The sequence below is a fragment of the Magallana gigas genome, chromosome 4 (assembly GCF_963853765.1).
Source record: "Magallana gigas chromosome 4, xbMagGiga1.1, whole genome shotgun sequence".
Classification (NCBI taxonomy): Eukaryota; Metazoa; Mollusca; class Bivalvia; order Ostreida; family Ostreidae; genus Magallana; species Magallana gigas.
The window spans coordinates 23,303,514-23,320,995 of NC_088856.1; the positions used below are offsets into that span (position 1 = coordinate 23,303,514).

Sequence of the window (17,482 nt, forward strand, 5' to 3'; positions counted from 1 at the left end):
TAACACCGTTTTCACTTTTAATAATATTATATTAATCATTTACACGTAAATATGATATATAATATCCAAAGGCTTTGGATTTAAAAATGATAAATAACAATAAGATTCCAAAATAATATGATTGTGGGTTTTGAAATAATAGATCACAAATAGATTTTTTCTCTAAAAGGTATTTTGTAATTCAAATAATATTACAATTAAAATAGATGGATGTGCTAAATCAGTATTTAAATAAAGCAATTATAGACTAAATGACTAAAAGTCACTATAAAACTGTTACATGTATGTGAATGTAATCTTACTGTAACTGATAAAAATATAAACAACTGGGTGGTACTGTGGTTTTATTAATATTCGTTGGATACCAATTTTCGTGGATTTCGTTGTTAAGTTGATCCACACAATTTAATGTTCATTGAAGTGTGATTTCTACTAACATTTTCTATTGATAGGGTCATTGGCCACGAATTGAATTTACGTATCCTTGAAACTCTGGTTTTCACTTTATCCACGAAAATTGATACCCTTGAATATCAATGAAACCACATTAATGTATTAAAAAATAGTAGTCACAATTTTCAATCGATTACAAGGTTAATACTTTGGCTTGTATAAAAACGGCTAAGTTATTAAAAATTCTTCGATTTCTTTGCAATTGTGAAAATAACGTTCCATGATAATTTAATCAACATCTCTTTAAATACACTGAATTTTTATTATCAGGTATCTAGTCTACTGACAAGTTGGATTTCAATATAAAACATACGTATATTTACACCCTTCCAATTCGGTCCCCTATTCAAAACTAATCAAACAAATTAGCTATATTTTCATCTCAAAATGTTGCTGAAAAAATTACCAATAAGTAAATTACTGTGTTGCAAGTTGTCTGAGATTGATAACACAATTTATTTCTCCAAGGTACACGACGTTTGCCAGTCCCATTATTCGAGTAAAATAAATCAAGCCTTATTTATCGAGGAATATATATATATATATATATATATATATATATATATATATATATATATATATATATATATATATATATATATATATATATATATATATATATATATATATATATATATGTATATCCTAGCTGAATCATATGATTAAATAACAACAAATATGAAGATTTCTAATTGTTTTATTTTATATGATTATTACATCTATAAATATTATTAAGTTTCCATATATTTCGCTCACAAGCAATGTTCATTTTGTTTAAAACATTGTCATTTGTGAGTGTCGACTTCAAAATCGCGCATGTCTTCCAACCAATACACGCATACACAAGTGATGAACAACATATCGACAGTGGTTTTACTCTAAATAATACATAATATAATATTTGTCGACACTTTGTAGAAGACATCATACTAGTTTGTATAAAAAAAACTTGCGTGATACGCAACCTTTCGTTCAAACAATGGTTTATAACAAGATTTTAGTGATCGATACATGTATATATTTATTTGAATACATACAATTAATACGAATTTTTAAACAAGTGAAAAGCTGTCAATGTGACAGCAAACCGGTTTTCTTTTATGTGAACTGTATCCATAATCCATGTCAACCCGTATCCAGTGAAATGGATAAGGTGAAAGGGTACCCTATATGCAATATTTTGCCAAAAAATGACTAAGTTCAAAAGCTAGTATTTTTTTCATAAATAATCGGAAATCTAAATCTTAGCAATATACACACCTCTAATATATGTACAATTGATCTGCAAAAGAACAACTTCCTATCTTGAAAACTGTAGGAGGAGTTGTCCGTACAATGAGGGTACCCTATATGCAATTTTTTGCCAAAAAATGACTAAGTTCAAAAGCTAGTATTTTTTTCATAAATAATCAGAAATCAAAATCCTAGCAATATGCACACCTCTGATATATGTACAATTGATCTGCAAAAGAACAACTTCCTATCTTGAAAACTGTAGGAGGAGTTGTCTGTACAATGAGGGTACCCTATATGCAATTTTTTGCCAAAAAATGACTAAGTTCAAAAGCTGGTATTTTTTTCATAAATAATCAGAAATCAAAATCCTAGCAATATGCACACCTCTGATATATGTACAATTGATCTGCAAAAGAACAACTACCTATCTTGAAAACTGTAGGAGGAGTTATCCGTACAATGAGGGTACCCTTTTGGCAGCCGCCCGCCCGCCATTTTCACCATTTTAATAACCGGATTTTTCCGTTGGAAAACCCGGTTAATAAAGTTAAAATAAGCGATTTATAAAAGGTGTGATTTTTAATTTATACAGGGTTTTTTTTTTAAACATTGAAAATGTCTCCACACATTTCGTTTGAAATCGTTTCACCAGTTCTGGTATTCTAAGGGATTACACATTGCACATCGAAGCATCCCTAGTTGGTTTTATTGGTCGTCCTGTAGAAAACAGGGTTCAATGGTTTCCAGTTCGGGAACGGCTTTTTCAATGCTACTTAGATGTAATTTAAGATTTAAGTATTCGAGAGTGCGCAGACAAATCCCCTTCTTGGTGGGTACGAGGTTTTCTTCATTCTCCGGTTTCCAATATTTTCTTATGTTAACACAAGGACTGTCCCCTTTGACCGTTAAGAATATATTAGCACCGATATGATAGTTCAGATCTTCTTTCTTAGCTAAGGCTGTGTCGATCAAATCAATGGAGAGCGTCAAGGTTTTAAAAAGCTGCAAGTTTAAACTGATGTCTTTCTTAGATGGAAACTGTCGATTTTCCGTTGATTTCCATTCCCGTATGTCGACTCTACGTTCACCGTTTTCCAATGTACATGCCTGAATGTATCGCTCTTTTCCTAATTCTAGACTGCACTGGGCAGTAGACATGTTGTCGTGATCAGTTTATTTAACTAAATGAATATACCTATACCTATATAGAGTTTAAATCCGAAACGCTGTCATTTCCGAATATTTGTCTGATTGGTTTATAACATTTAAATGATTTCATCTTATAAAATAAATGCCAGGTCAAACGGAAATTTGTTTACTATTATAATTATACATTTGATTTTATTCTAACAAGGATGTGAAATAATAAAATACAGCTATACATAGTCAAGAAATGTTAAACATGTTTATTGCATTGATACACATCTTTCCGATAATTTTAATCCAACACATATTTTAAATGTATCTTTAATAGAAAACGTGGGTCTATTCTGAGTTTTAAAAAAAACCAAAAAAACACCGGGTTTTTTTTTTTTTTTTTTTTACATAGTTTTACTATTGTTTCATCATGAAACATAACTCGAATATCTTAATTTATATGAAATTAAATGTTTTTCAAGTACTTAGTATTGGTTCGAGGATTTGTGATAAACAATTAATCCGTCTCCGAAAGGAATGTCAATTATTGTATCATCACCTTCAAATCACACAGTCTTTTTCATGTTTGTATAATGTTCTATAAACGATGGTGTATTATTAATCCGAAAACAATTGGGCGGAATTCTTTTTTTTATTCATTAACCAAGAAATATCTTAAATTTGATTCCTCGTATTTTAATTCACATCTATTGTAACAACAATACCTATTATCCCTCGACTTAATTACACTTTATACATATTTTCTTGAGTTACATATGGATTAGGCGAAAGTCATGTCAAATATATAATTATTGAGAATTAAATGAGTTTAACAGATTTTTCTGGGTTCACAATTTGTGTTGATTGATTAATGTCAGTCTTTTTATCCACTGCCAATACATGTATCATTTAACTGTTAAAGTTCGAAACGTTATTGACTTAAGAAATATTTATAATCATCAGGTTTAATTTCCTATAGAACCTAATTATCATCACTATATTCATAATCAAACCTAAATCGAGATTAAATTTTACATTAAGATTTGCTTGAAACACAACGTTTGTCAACCTCATCTTATGACTGTAACAATCAGAGTGAAATGATAATGCATACACTACTCATAAATTCTTTCCGATTCATGTATTCTGTATTGATACATTAGTTTAAACATATATTAAAATACATTTACTTTCCCTACACTTCATACATATTCTCGAGAAATACATATGGACAAAATTCATTAAATTTGTTCTTATAACCCACAAATTGAATTTAAATTATTCATCGAAATTAATTACTAGTTGTCAAATTAGTTTAATATGTTAATATTAATATATTGATCAACGGATTAAGTTGTTTAAAGGATTAAAACAGTCGTGTTATTGATCTATTCATATCCGATTTTGACTTCCTGAACTTGTTCTCTTGGTATAATACACTTCCGTGTTCTATCGTCAGCGCCTCAAATTAGTTGGCGCCTCAAATTAGCTTGAACAGCCCCACTCTATACTACTTCTGACATAATACAAATTGACAAATCTAAAGTCTACAAGTTTGACTAATTTTAACATGACCTTATATGGCAACTGCTTTGCTGCGGGGAAACGGCATGCTGTAATCGATAAATCATAGACATAATATTCAGCTTAACTGTTGCAATAAGCTTTTAATGAAGGACACTTATCCATTTTCTATCGAAAATACCGGTATTATATTTTTAGGTATGATTGAAACTGGACCAAACAGGAAGAAGGGTCATGCACATAAAAATCGTCGCCGATGTGACGAATGCGCTAATTTATGTAATATAATTCTCGTGGTATTGTATGATAAGGGTTAAAAAGAAATGCATAATATCTTATTTCTATAAAATAATTTGACATGTAATTTAAACTGGAATATAAGTAAATGCGTACTCTTTTCTAGAAATGAGACGGATCAAAAAAATTTTAAAGGGGGTAAATATATTTTGAGTGGCATGAGGTTCGGAGACCGCCATGAGGTCCCATGTTGTAACTCCATTGCTTCTGAATTCTAATTTAAAAATTTTTAGAGAGAATTTTTAACCGGGTTTTTCGATTATTGAAAAAGTGAAAATGGCGGGCGGATGAGGGGCTGCCTAAAAGGTACCCTTATTCTACCGATAACTCCTCGTACAGTTTTTGAGATAGGAAATTGTTCTTTTGCATAACACTTATACATAAATCAGAGGTATGCAAATTGCTAGGATTTTGATTTCTAAGAATTTGTCAAAAAATATCAGCTGTTGAACTTAGTCATTTTTTGGCAAATACATTGCATATTGCATAATTATGCAATTCAGGTTTGACCAATGGATTATAATATGGATACTGTTCACACTAGAGAAAACCCGGTTTGCTGTTACATTGACAGCTTTTCTCTTGCTATTTTTCTGAATTATAGTTAGAATAAACGACCTGCAAAGATTTAGTAAATTTTTGCCGAAAAATGTATGTAACTATACATGTATTTATACTTTTTTGGAAAAATTTCCAAGATTTCTCAGTCGAAACACCCCTGTTAGCTTATCAGGTTTGAATACAATGCTAAAAAATGTGATGTCTACGGAGATTTTGTATTGCAGCAAGCCCGGATGATAACGTTGAAAAATTGTGCGATGTGTTCCGAGAGTATTCCGAATGGAGAAAAGATGTAACTATTCCCCATTATAAATCACCGTAAGGAATCTGTTTTTATTCCTGTGAATTTTTCCGAGTGAAAGATGTGTCAATGAAATTATCTTGGAAATTATCCCATTCATCTAGTTCAATTGCACTTCTTTTACAGGTATGTATATTTTAATAAAAAAATCCTCCAAATGTGCAGCATAAATATCTTGGGACAGACTATAGTTGCTTATGGCAAACAGTACATGTTCACAAGTGACTGTAAAGCTGTATTAGAATAGCTCTCCGGGATATTTTTATCAACCAATTTCACAAAGTGAGTCTGTATTGAACCGACATTCAGAGCGTCATGCTCATATTCCGTAATAATTGCTTGAAATTTAAAAAATGCCAATTTTGACCTGCATGATTGGCTTTTTTCCCTACATATTGCTGACAATGCAAAATGAAACATTTTTAAAAATAATTTATAACATTTCAATTTCACGACAGTTAACCTTATCTTTGGAATTTTTATTTTTTTTATTTTTAAAGGGCGCTTCTTATGTCTCATATTAATCCAAATCTCAAAACCAATATATGTCTTTATATTCTTTGTTTTTCTTATCAATAACTTTCCGAAAAATAGTACTTTCTAAGAAAAGTTGTTATCCAGAGATATTATGATTATAGACCATCCTCATATTTTTTTTATATTTATTCCGTCCCTATTCCGGCGATTACGGCATGCCTTTACCTGCAGCTAGCCTTTTTCTATCGGTGACGTCACTGTTTCCATATATGGTCATGTCAAAACTCGACAAACTTGTAGACTTTACATTTGTTGATTTGCAACATGTCAGCCATGATATTTCAGAAAACGGAAATACAAATGCAGAGACTACAGATAAAAAGTTTGTATTATAGTGGCAAGTTACATGTAAATAACGAACAGCATTTTACAGCTGTAATTAGCATCTGCAGGATAAATATTAATTAGATTGAAGGCCTTCGGTGTCAACTCTAAAGTGTTAATCCCTGAGTTTTATAGGTTACACGATCAGAATTACACATATTCATACTCAGACTCACACAACAACACGATTACATATTCTGATTTACAAGTTTACATGTCTGGATTTTTGAACACGATTACCCTCCATATATATTCTGTTCATATATAATGAATTCTTATGAGAGAAAGTATAAAATAACAATTAATATACATTTCAACTAAGTACTTACTTTTGTCTACGTGACTACAAAAATATTTGATTACATGCAAAAAAAAATTCACATTATATTTCTTAGGAGAGTAAATATAGAATAAGTTTTATCGTAAAAATGAATAATGTCCTACAGACCCAGTTTTACGATAGAATGCGTTCCTTGTATTGTCTCTGTAGCAAAGATAATACGTGTACGTTGGTAAAAAAGTGTTGAATTATTCCATTATATGGATTAAAATACTTAGATGAAGGTCTCAAAAAGGTTTATTAAAATGAATTTGACTGTTATTTTCAAGGCAACTTCATTCATTTTACCCAAAATCGTTCCGGAGCGATTCTGCAATTTTCTGCTATATTACTGGTACGTACGGATAGCATTCTAACTGTGGTGAGGGCCTTTCCCGAGACACGTTTAGCTTATTCAAACTAAGGAGAGTGTAGTGAAACTAATAGCATTATTGTAGGCTTATAACTTTGTTAGGTAAATGCCAATAACACGGTGGGTCGATGTATCTATTTCGTAAATGTCCGATATGCAATGTCAACCCGTGCACGCACGGGTCAAAGTCTAGTCTATATATATTTTTCAACAAATATATAGCATTGCGCCGACATGGTTTGTCAGATTTATGCTTGTGGTTTCTGTGGAAAAAGATAGTAAGTTAACTTTTTATCATGTTTTTTGACCGAGGCAAAAAAAAAAAACAACATGGATCTAAAATTAGTTTAATATCATTCTTTAATCGTAGATAGCGGTTTCTTGTGGGGCGTGGATGTTATTAGGTCCATTGTTCTGTTCTGTATAGCTGGTGTGGTTTTCTGGTGCATATGCAAACGAAAGCACAAGGTTAGGATATCAAACCAATGTTAGGTAAAAGATGGTAAGTTTATGTAAAGTAGGATATCAAAGTGCGTTTAGGTGATTTTACATGTGCGTGCGCGGTTGCTTTTGGAAGAACATGCTTTCTTGGCCATTTTAGTGTTAGAATATAGTATTCAAGTAATAGAAAAAGCACCGTAAAAGATTTTTTTTTTACCATGTTTGAAATCTGTTTAAGTAAATGTCTAAACTTTGATGGAAAAATATCTTTAAATTACCCATACCCTAAAATTTTCGTTGAGATTCATCTCACAAAAACTGGTTGAATAAGTCTTACATTTTCAGTAGACTATATGATCCATCCCATAAAAAAGCATCAATGTTAATAAGGCTGAGTAACCGAAGTGGCATAGGACGCTTGTCGTTATCAAATGGGGATAAATGTATATCATTTTATCACAATATTAGAACTTTGTATTTTATTTGTCCACAAAAGTAATAATATATTTCGCTGTGTAGTGTATCTTTAGAATTAGCCTTTTTAGTCCATAGAAATGAATATGCCTTAAAAAATTAATTAAACAAATTTTAAAAAAAAATGAGAGATATTTTTATCAGACAGTAACTTGGTTTATGCTAGCATGGGATATTTGATGATCGACCAAATTTTAGCTCAGTTGTTCACAAGAGCAAAAATTTAGTAAACCTTTGTGCACAAACTGCCTCCATCTATTTTATATTCTAGAACTTTTACACAAACGGACCGTCATACTTGAGTGTTTTTCCGTCTCTGAATTGAGTTATAAAAATGCATGATTGTTTACCAATTTTTTTTCAAAATATGATTAAACTGCAGGGTATGCAGTGCCAGTGAAAATGATGATAAGTCATACCAGGTAAGTAATTTTATCAGCAAGTGAATTTACAACAAAATGAAACATTATTATCTTATTGCATTATATTAAGTTTTAATATTTGTTGATGATTGAAGTTTTCCGACGGCCAATAGGCATAAAGAAGCGTTTTGTACAGTCGGTTGTAATATAATTCAACATTAGATTAAACGGGTTTTATAGAGTGATTTAATTACATATCTTATATCGAAACACAGACAAACACTAAAATATTAAAATTTAAAAAAAATACAAAGAACTATATATGATAAGAGTTATATTTGGCCCCCATAATTCGCCATTTTTTAAGTGTTTCGGGTACAATAAAATGCTAACTAGTTTTTTAGAAAAGTTGATATAAAGTATATTTTGCATCTATTTATTTGATTTATTTGCAGTCACTGGCAGTATATGACGTCAGAAGTGACGCCATTTCTATAATTCAATCAAAATCACCCAAAAATTGACATTTTTCCTATCTTTTTACGAATGGGAAATATAGAGCGCATGCTTGAACAAGGAAATTTTTTTTGCCACTTATTAGTCTTGGCTAGATACATCTCTGATTAAAATATTTTATTTGTTCAAGAATGCGCTCTATGTTTTCGGAAGGAAAAACTTCTTGAAAACAATCTGTTTTACGCTAAAAATGCAAAAATGGCGGGACAAGGTTGTCTTTACAATATCATATTTCTTAATTGTGGGCACTTGAACCAAAATGAATATTATGTAAACACATCACATACATATCTGTACTAAGAAAACAAAGAATGATTGTAAAATGATGATGTTTCTTTTAAGGGGGCCATTTCAGGCCTTTATCATATATAGTCCTTTGCGTATTTAAAAGGCCATGATATGAAAGCTATATATAGTCCGTACGAAACGAGCTTGTTCCGGTTTCATTTTAATTTTGTTGATTTTCTAAAACGAAGCTTTAGAACAAATTTAATCAAAATAGGATTTTTGATCCACTCATTAGGAGCAGTTTTAAAGTTTTAAAAATAATGTTTTGGATTGTTTTATATCCGTGAATGAAAGTAGTGTGAGCACCACATGTATAAATAAAAAAAATATATATATTCAGTATCAGTGTCAAACTAATCTGATTATTAAAAAAAGATATGAAAATGAGAACCTGGGACAACATATAATTCAATTGCTATTAAAATTACTGATCAGCGGGATACACTTCTATGTAGTAAAGGCAATGAGTTGTGACTAGATAAAGGCATGGCAATATTCAATCTTTGCTGATTCATGCGGAATATGTAGGTGGCGACAATGCAGATAAAAATAACCTGAGTTGTGTTTGATCATGAATATTTACGTCCTTCTTATGACATCAATAAATTGATTCTAAAACGTAAATAAAATTAACTAAAGTACTGTTTATATAAAATACCAAGTTAGACAAAAGAAAGAGCTAAACTAAATAAAAGAAAGACTGAGCTCAATTGTCCCCGAAGGGAATTTGGGTTTAACATCATTATGCTTATTTCGTGCATTCCGTGATTTTATAGGTTGCTAAAGGTGTTGACCAACAGATAAACGTGGCACGACTGTACATTTCATTCCCGTCAGTTTCTACAGAGGTATAAATTACAATACGTTTCTGTCAGATATAGAGGAAGATAAGACTTTGGAGATGAAAAATAAACGTACATAATGCCTTTCAGATACATAGATATATTTTGACCAGACTTCGTACCTATAATTTTGTTAATGTGGAAAACACTTTTTATCTATGATATTTAACAAGTCGCTGGCTACAGAATGAATCCGACATTCTTTTCACTATGAATTACAACCCCGATCCTGATATCGAATAAACGTGTTAGAAGTATATGATCACATTTTTATTTTTCAATTATTTAAGAGAACGGTCCAATTGTGATATTTACAATCATTATGTTAAAATGAGGTATTTTTGATTATCAGCAATACTGTGGAATCATTAAAATTCGCGGTGGCTCATTTTTTGTGGTATTCGTGGGTACCCCTCTTCGACGAATTGACATCCTCGACGAAAATAATTTTCAAAGAGTAAGTTATCTTTCCGACACATCCACGAAATTACATTCCCACGAATAAGAAAATATTCCACAGTCCACAAAAATTGACCCCCATGAATTTAAATGATTCCACAGTATTCCATGCGTCAGGGGTCAAGTTACAAGCGAGATAGAGAAGCATTAAGTCTTTGGTAAACAAGCAAAGACTTCTTCCAAATGCTATGCATTATGTTCATCAATGATGCAAAAAAAACAAACTACATTACTTTTTGAAAATACGAAGTGACAACACTAGAACTGCCAAATAATGTAGGTAAAAAAAAACTATGGAAAAAAGCAATGCTTTTCCAGTTTGCTAAAGATATGGAGACATGTTTTGAGCTTTTTGAGATGACAAAAATGTGGTCCCAAATTATACATATTACTTGACAAATGACGGCAAATTTTGGCTGATCAAATTGAGTGTCTAAAGCATTAACGTTAGGCCCGTAAACTATAACGCTCACCTATATGTAAGTTATTATAGTTATGAAGAAATCAGTTGTATGGAGTCGCATATAAAATACCTTGACATTGAATCAAAAATTCCAATTGTTGCAGAGCTACATGTTTGCAATAGTAGTTTACATCTTAAAAATATATAACAAAAATATAAATAATAGCGAATGCTATTGGTTTTTCATTTGTTTTTTCAAGAATATATCTATGTTTATTCGTTTATTTTCGTTTATTTCTTTTTAATTTAATTTAGAAAGGTCTGCAAATGGCAAACATTCATGGATCTGGGCTAGGAATAAAGATTTTACATTGTGTTTTGTGCTTGTTGATGCTGTAACCTCTGCTACGTGGAAGTGTCTTTTGTTTGTTGTTGTTTATTTTAGTGTCACAGTTCTATTTTACACTTACAATTCATTTCCCTTTGATGAGAAATGTAAAAATACATTTCTTAACTCGTAAAACTATATATTGTTGTTCGTCTTAACAATAATACTTAATGAATGTTTTTTTGTTTAGTTTCAATAATTAATGTTCGTAATTTTATGTAGCGTGACCAAGTAATGGACAAATACACGTGCTTTGTAACGCTGCGACCTAAGTTCGATCATTGTTATCGCTAGTTGTTGTATTGGCTAAGGTACATTGGTCGCCCGCTTAGACACGTGGGTTTCTTTAGGCCCCATCTTACTTAAATCTATTCCTGCCAAAGATTTTTCTATGTTCTTGAACTTGTTTTATAATCGTTTTAAAATGAATTGAAATCAGTATTCTGGTTGTTAATTGTTAATGTTTTTTACATGCTCTATATTTCACCTGAATTAATTTTTTGAATATCACATAGATAAAACAACAATACAAGCAAAATCACACTTAAAACCAAATATTTTATTTAATGTCACAATAGAAATAACATAGAATTAATGGAATTTTATTAGAAAGTGGTAAATTATAAACACAAAAATAAACCAAGTCGGTAAAAAATGGAAAAACATGCAAAAATGTTTTGTACGCCTTTTGTTCTTTAACTAACATTTATCAATAATGTCTTGTAAATTAAAATAAAAGAAAAAAATATCCAACAGAGATAGTTTTCAAGACGAAGTTAAAAATGTAAAATTGTTAAGTAAACGTACAACGAACAACGCACGACGACGGACGAAGACCAATTGCATTAGGTGACCTAAAACTATGTAATATAGCAAGTTCATTATCAAAACGATATACTTGGCATGAAAATGCACGTGTACTTCTGATTTCCTTCATAATTTTGATTCCAAATACCAAAAAATAATCATTTTCTTAAAAACTGAAGATTATAAGATATACTAATGAACTTCTTTTATTTACCTCCAAGATGGCAACTTTATACTTCATTCTTCCTGGTCTAACTAACAACATACATGTATTTGGTCACGTGATTATTTAAAAAGTAAAGTCAAATGAGAGTTGTTTTTTCTTCGTTTATTATAATAATGAATTAAGAAGCACTTATAATCATTTTACGTAAAATTGATTTGTATATATGTGATAAACTTGAGTTGTTTTTAATCTTTTTACCACAAAAAACAAGCATTCAGTAACCATATAGTGTATTTATCTTCCAATCATGATCAGTTCTCCCATACGAAATTATTGGATAACAGCAAGCAAATAAATGACTTGTACAGAACAGCATTGGCATCTCAAAGCCTTTTTCTAGTTAATCATTCACCCGAGAAACGTGTAGTTTTGTAAAGTATTTTAGAAAACAATCAAATAAATAGTGCTGGTGTATTTAAAGCCAGTCTTGGCATGTAACCAACTCAGAACGCCAGCAAAACCACAAATTCTGAAATGTCTATATTTATTATGTTGGTATTATACCAATGTTGTTTTTATCTTTGTGCAACATAATGACAAACTTGATATTAAGCATCAGGATTACATAAAGGCAAGTAACCCTTTATTATTGTGGTAAAACCATTTGAATGTGAACATGTCTGTAATGTCCGTTTGTGGGTCCAAGAATACAAACACCAGTACTATTCAATGTTTATCATTTATCAACTTGAACACAATATGGCTGCGCGCCAAAACATACAGAAAAAACGAAAGTTACCGTATAAAAGAGAAAACCAATGGTTATCAGAAAAGTAAGTTCCGGAAATAAACATAACACTTTTCTCCCCTTTCCAATAAAATTGTAAATCATTACAGTTTGGTAAATCTAGAACAAGATTTTAACATTATAAGTAAATCACACTGGAATTGATAGTTTAACACTGTTCGATTAGTCGCTGTGGCTGGCGACGTTCACGAGGTGGATATCTGGGTTGTGTTGGACTGATGTTTTCATGTTTGCGGTCATCACTGGTAGAGAGTTCAGTAGACAGTGAATCCTGGGAGTTAAGGACATCACCGGTATTGTTGAATGGTTCCTCCCCACTCTTCAACGGTGCACTTATGGGAACCAGGCAGTCGAACACACTTGGTTTTACTGGCTCTGAACCTCTTAATTCACACATGGCATTACATGTACGTATCTGATCTACATGACGTTTCCACAGCATACCACAAACACTCACATGGTAAGTAACTGGTCCCAGTCTTCTCGAGATGGTACCTTTTATCCAAGAGACTTTGTTTCCGCGATAATCACGCACCATGACAGTATCACCAACATTGAATTCTCGAGTATTCTTTTCAACTGGGAGTGATTTCTGATGGATACGGTCAGACAATTGGGGTTTCACCACATCCAGTCTTGTACGAATTTTTCTGTTGAAGAAAAGCTCACTTGGTGTTGTATTGGTAGTTGTATGCGGAGTAGTGCGATAGGACAATAAAAATACTGCCAATTTCTGATTTAACGTTCCCGTCTCACTTGCCATGTTTTTCATTGCTTGTTTAAAAGTACGAACGGCTCTTTCTGCTTCCCCGTTTGATGCAGGATGATATGGTGCAGACTTAATGTGACGTATTCCATTCTCCTTTAAAAATGTTTCAAATTCCTCGGACACAAATTGGGGTCCATTGTCAGAGACAATTTCTACAGGTAGCCCATATGAAGAAAACAGGTATCTCAAAGCATTGATAGTACTCTCTGAGGTAGTAGAAGTCATCATCACCACATCAATCCACTTTGAATATGCATCTACTACTATTAGGAACATGCGCTGCATAAAGGGTCCAGCATAGTCAATGTGTACTCGTTTCCAGGGTGCACTTGGCCATAACCACGGATTGGCTGGAGCTTTAGGTAAGTTGGGTAATTGAGCTCTACAGGAGTCACACCGAGATACTTTGGTCTCAATATCAAAGTCCAAACCGGGCCACCATACATGAAGTCTGGCTAATGATTTCATCCTGACCATTCCTTGATGTGAGACATGTAACTCCGCCAGTAAATCTTGTCGGTACTTTTCTGGGATAACCACTCTGATCCCTCGAAGTAAACATCCATCTTCCATAGTTAATTCATTGCGTATTCGATAGAATGGCAACAAGTTTGGGTCTGGTTGTGAGCTTGGCCAACCACTTTTGGTAAATTCCACCACACGAGACAATACAATGTCATTCTTTGTTGCAGCTGCGACTTTTTCAGCAGTCACAGGTGAGTTTTGTAGCTGTATTCTGTGTATCAACTCCGTTTCTCTATCAAATACTGTCCTTGACTCTCTCTCCTCTGCAAGTGGAAAACGTGAAAGGGTATCTGCGTTTTGATGTTTTCCTGTAGTGCGATATTTAATGTCAAACTGGTAAGCTGCCAGTTGGATCGCCCACCTCTGCAGTCGAGAAGCTGTTAAGACTGGAATGCCTTTCTTGGGTCCAAATATAGTGGTTAGCGGTTTATGGTCGGTAATGAGTGTAAATTTCCGCCCATATAGATACGCGTGAAATTTGGTAACTCCAAAGATGATAGCAAGGGCTTCTTTTTCTATCTGCGAGTAATTCTTTTCTGCAGTGGTTAAGGTTCTGGAAGCGTATGCAATAGGATTGTCCTTTGATCCATCGGAATGCGATATCACTGCACCCAATCCATATCCAGAAGCGTCAACAGCTAACTCCAATGGTTTGTTGGGGTCATAGTGAGCCATTACTTTAGATGACACTAGCAAGTCTTTTATTTTGGCACAAGCTTCAGAACACTCTGGGGTCCACTTCCATGGAACATCTTGAGACAATAAATGTGTAAGTGGTCCACTAATTGTTGACATGTTTGGGACAAATTTTCGATAGTAATTCACTATTCCCAACCATATCTGAAGTTCCTTACGTGACTTGGGATCCTCCAGGTTATTAATTGCTGCTAGCTTCTTTGGTGAAGGCTTGATTCCTTCCTTACTCACAATAAATGCAAAGTATTCCACTTGGTCCTGCATAAACTGGCACTTAGATTTCTGTAATTTCACACCATAATCATCCAGACGTTGGAGTGTAGCTTCTAAAATCTGCTTGTGTTCAGAGTCATTTGCTCCAGTTACAAGGATATCATCAAGTATGTATCCGACCTTGTTCAGACCCTGAAGAATGGTATCCATCGTTCGCTGAAAAATAGCAGGTGCTGATGCGATACCGAAAGGTACACGAGTGTATCGATAGAGTCCTTGGTGTGTGTTAATAGTCACATACTTTCGAGAGTCTTTGTCCAAAACAATTTGGTTATACGCCTGAGACAAATCCAGCTTTGAAAATTTTTGTCCACCATTGAGCTTTGTGAACAATTCATCACTTGTAGGAAATGGATATTCTGGAATATCCAAGTATGGATTTACTGTGACCTTGAAGTCTCCACATATACGCACAGAGCCATCTGCTTTCATTGCTGGAACTATTGGAGCAGCCCAGTCTGAACATTCAACTTTCTCCAAGATACCTGTTTGCTGAAGTTTGTCTAATTCTGCAGCAATCTTGTCTCGCAAAGCAAATGGTACGGGTCTAGGCTTGAAGAATTTTGGTGATACATCACCCTTAACCTTTAAGGTTGCTGTGATCCCTTTGATGCATCCTAATTTGTTGTCAAAAACAGAATACTTCTTCAAGTCATCTGCCATCACAATATGGATTGACTGCCAGTCCAGTTTTATACTTTGGAGCCAATTTCTTCCGACCAAGGCTGGCCCCCTTCCTTTAACCACGATAACAGGTAATGTTTTTGTCTGTGTTTGATACTTCACATTCACACTTATTTCACCCAACACTTCCAATATCTCACCTGAATATGTCTTCAGAATTGCAGAGCTTGGATGCAACTTGACTTTCCTCTTCAGCTTATTCTCATAAAATTGTTCAGATATCACAGAGACAGAAGCACCTGTATCTAAGTCCATTTCTATTTGTTCATCTTCCAGTGATACAGCTATCCTTATCTCCTTGGCTCCTCCTTGCTCCCTTGACAATGAAAAAAATTGGCCAGTGTTCATTCTCACTGTTGTCCTCGGAATGATCTGACTCTGGATTTTCTGACACAAAGTTCAATTTTGACTTCTTCTTTTGTTTTTTAGGCTCCACTGTTTCCTTTTTTGAACACATTTTCTGTATATGTCCCATTTCATGACATGTGTGACATTTACTGCTTTTATAAAAACACTTATCTGGTATGTGATTTGTCTTCCCGCATCTATAGCATGGTTTATTCCTCACAGTCACTTTGTGTATGGATTCGGGTTCATGAACATCTTGAACATCAGCTTTCAATTTACGAGCTTCATTCTCGGCAAGTTCCATTGAAATTGCTACATCCATAGCCTTCTTTAAATCTAACTTATCCTCTGCTAGTAGTTTTCGCTGAGTAGCCACCGATGAAAGGCCACACACTAAACGATCCCTCAATGCCTGGTTCAGAAATTCTCCAAATTCACAGAATTCACTGAGTTTTCTAAGTTCCGCGATGTACTGACTTACGGTTTCCTGTTTCCCCTGGTTTCTTTGATAAAATCTGAATCGTTCGGCGATAGCCAGAGGTTTTGGTTTTAAATGTTGGGCAATCAAGGTTTTCAACTCTGCGTAAGTTTTGTCTGCTGGCTTGTTCGGGGACGTTAAATTACGAATAAGTCCATACATTTTCTGTCCACACACTGTTAATAATATGGACTTCATTTTATCAGCGTCCTCGATTTCGTTGGCAGTAAAAAAATGTTCCAACCTTTCGATATATTCATCCCAGTTCATATCGAACTCATAATTTTCTATTTTCCCGTAGACAGCCATAGTTATTGTGTTGTGACGTTGTCCGATCCTCGTCGCCAATTGTAATGTCCGTTTGTGGGTCCAAGAATACAAACACCAGTACTATTCAATGTTTATCATTTATCAACTTGAACACAATATGGCTGCGCGCCAAAACATACAGAAAAACGAAAGTTACCGTATAAAAGAGAAAACCAAAGGTTATCAGAAAAGTAAGTTCCGGAAATAAACATAACAATGTCCATGATTTGTCACTTTAAAATATATACGTTCGACAGTATGTTTCTCGAAGTTGAGATTACGTTGCCATTGACAGGCGAAACGACATCATATTAGGGGAACCTTGCGTGTCTTTAACAAGGGATTAAATAAAAGCCATGTGATTCATTTAATGAGATATATGGA

General features: G+C 33.3%; 1 protein-coding gene across 2 annotated transcripts in view; it reads left to right on the forward strand.

The window, feature by feature from the left end:
• The window catches only part of LOC105325699 (ankyrin-3), a 130,782-nt gene that overhangs the window by 50,676 nt on the left and 62,624 nt on the right, over positions 1 to 17,482 (forward strand). The gene's annotated exons all lie outside the window — the stretch shown is intronic.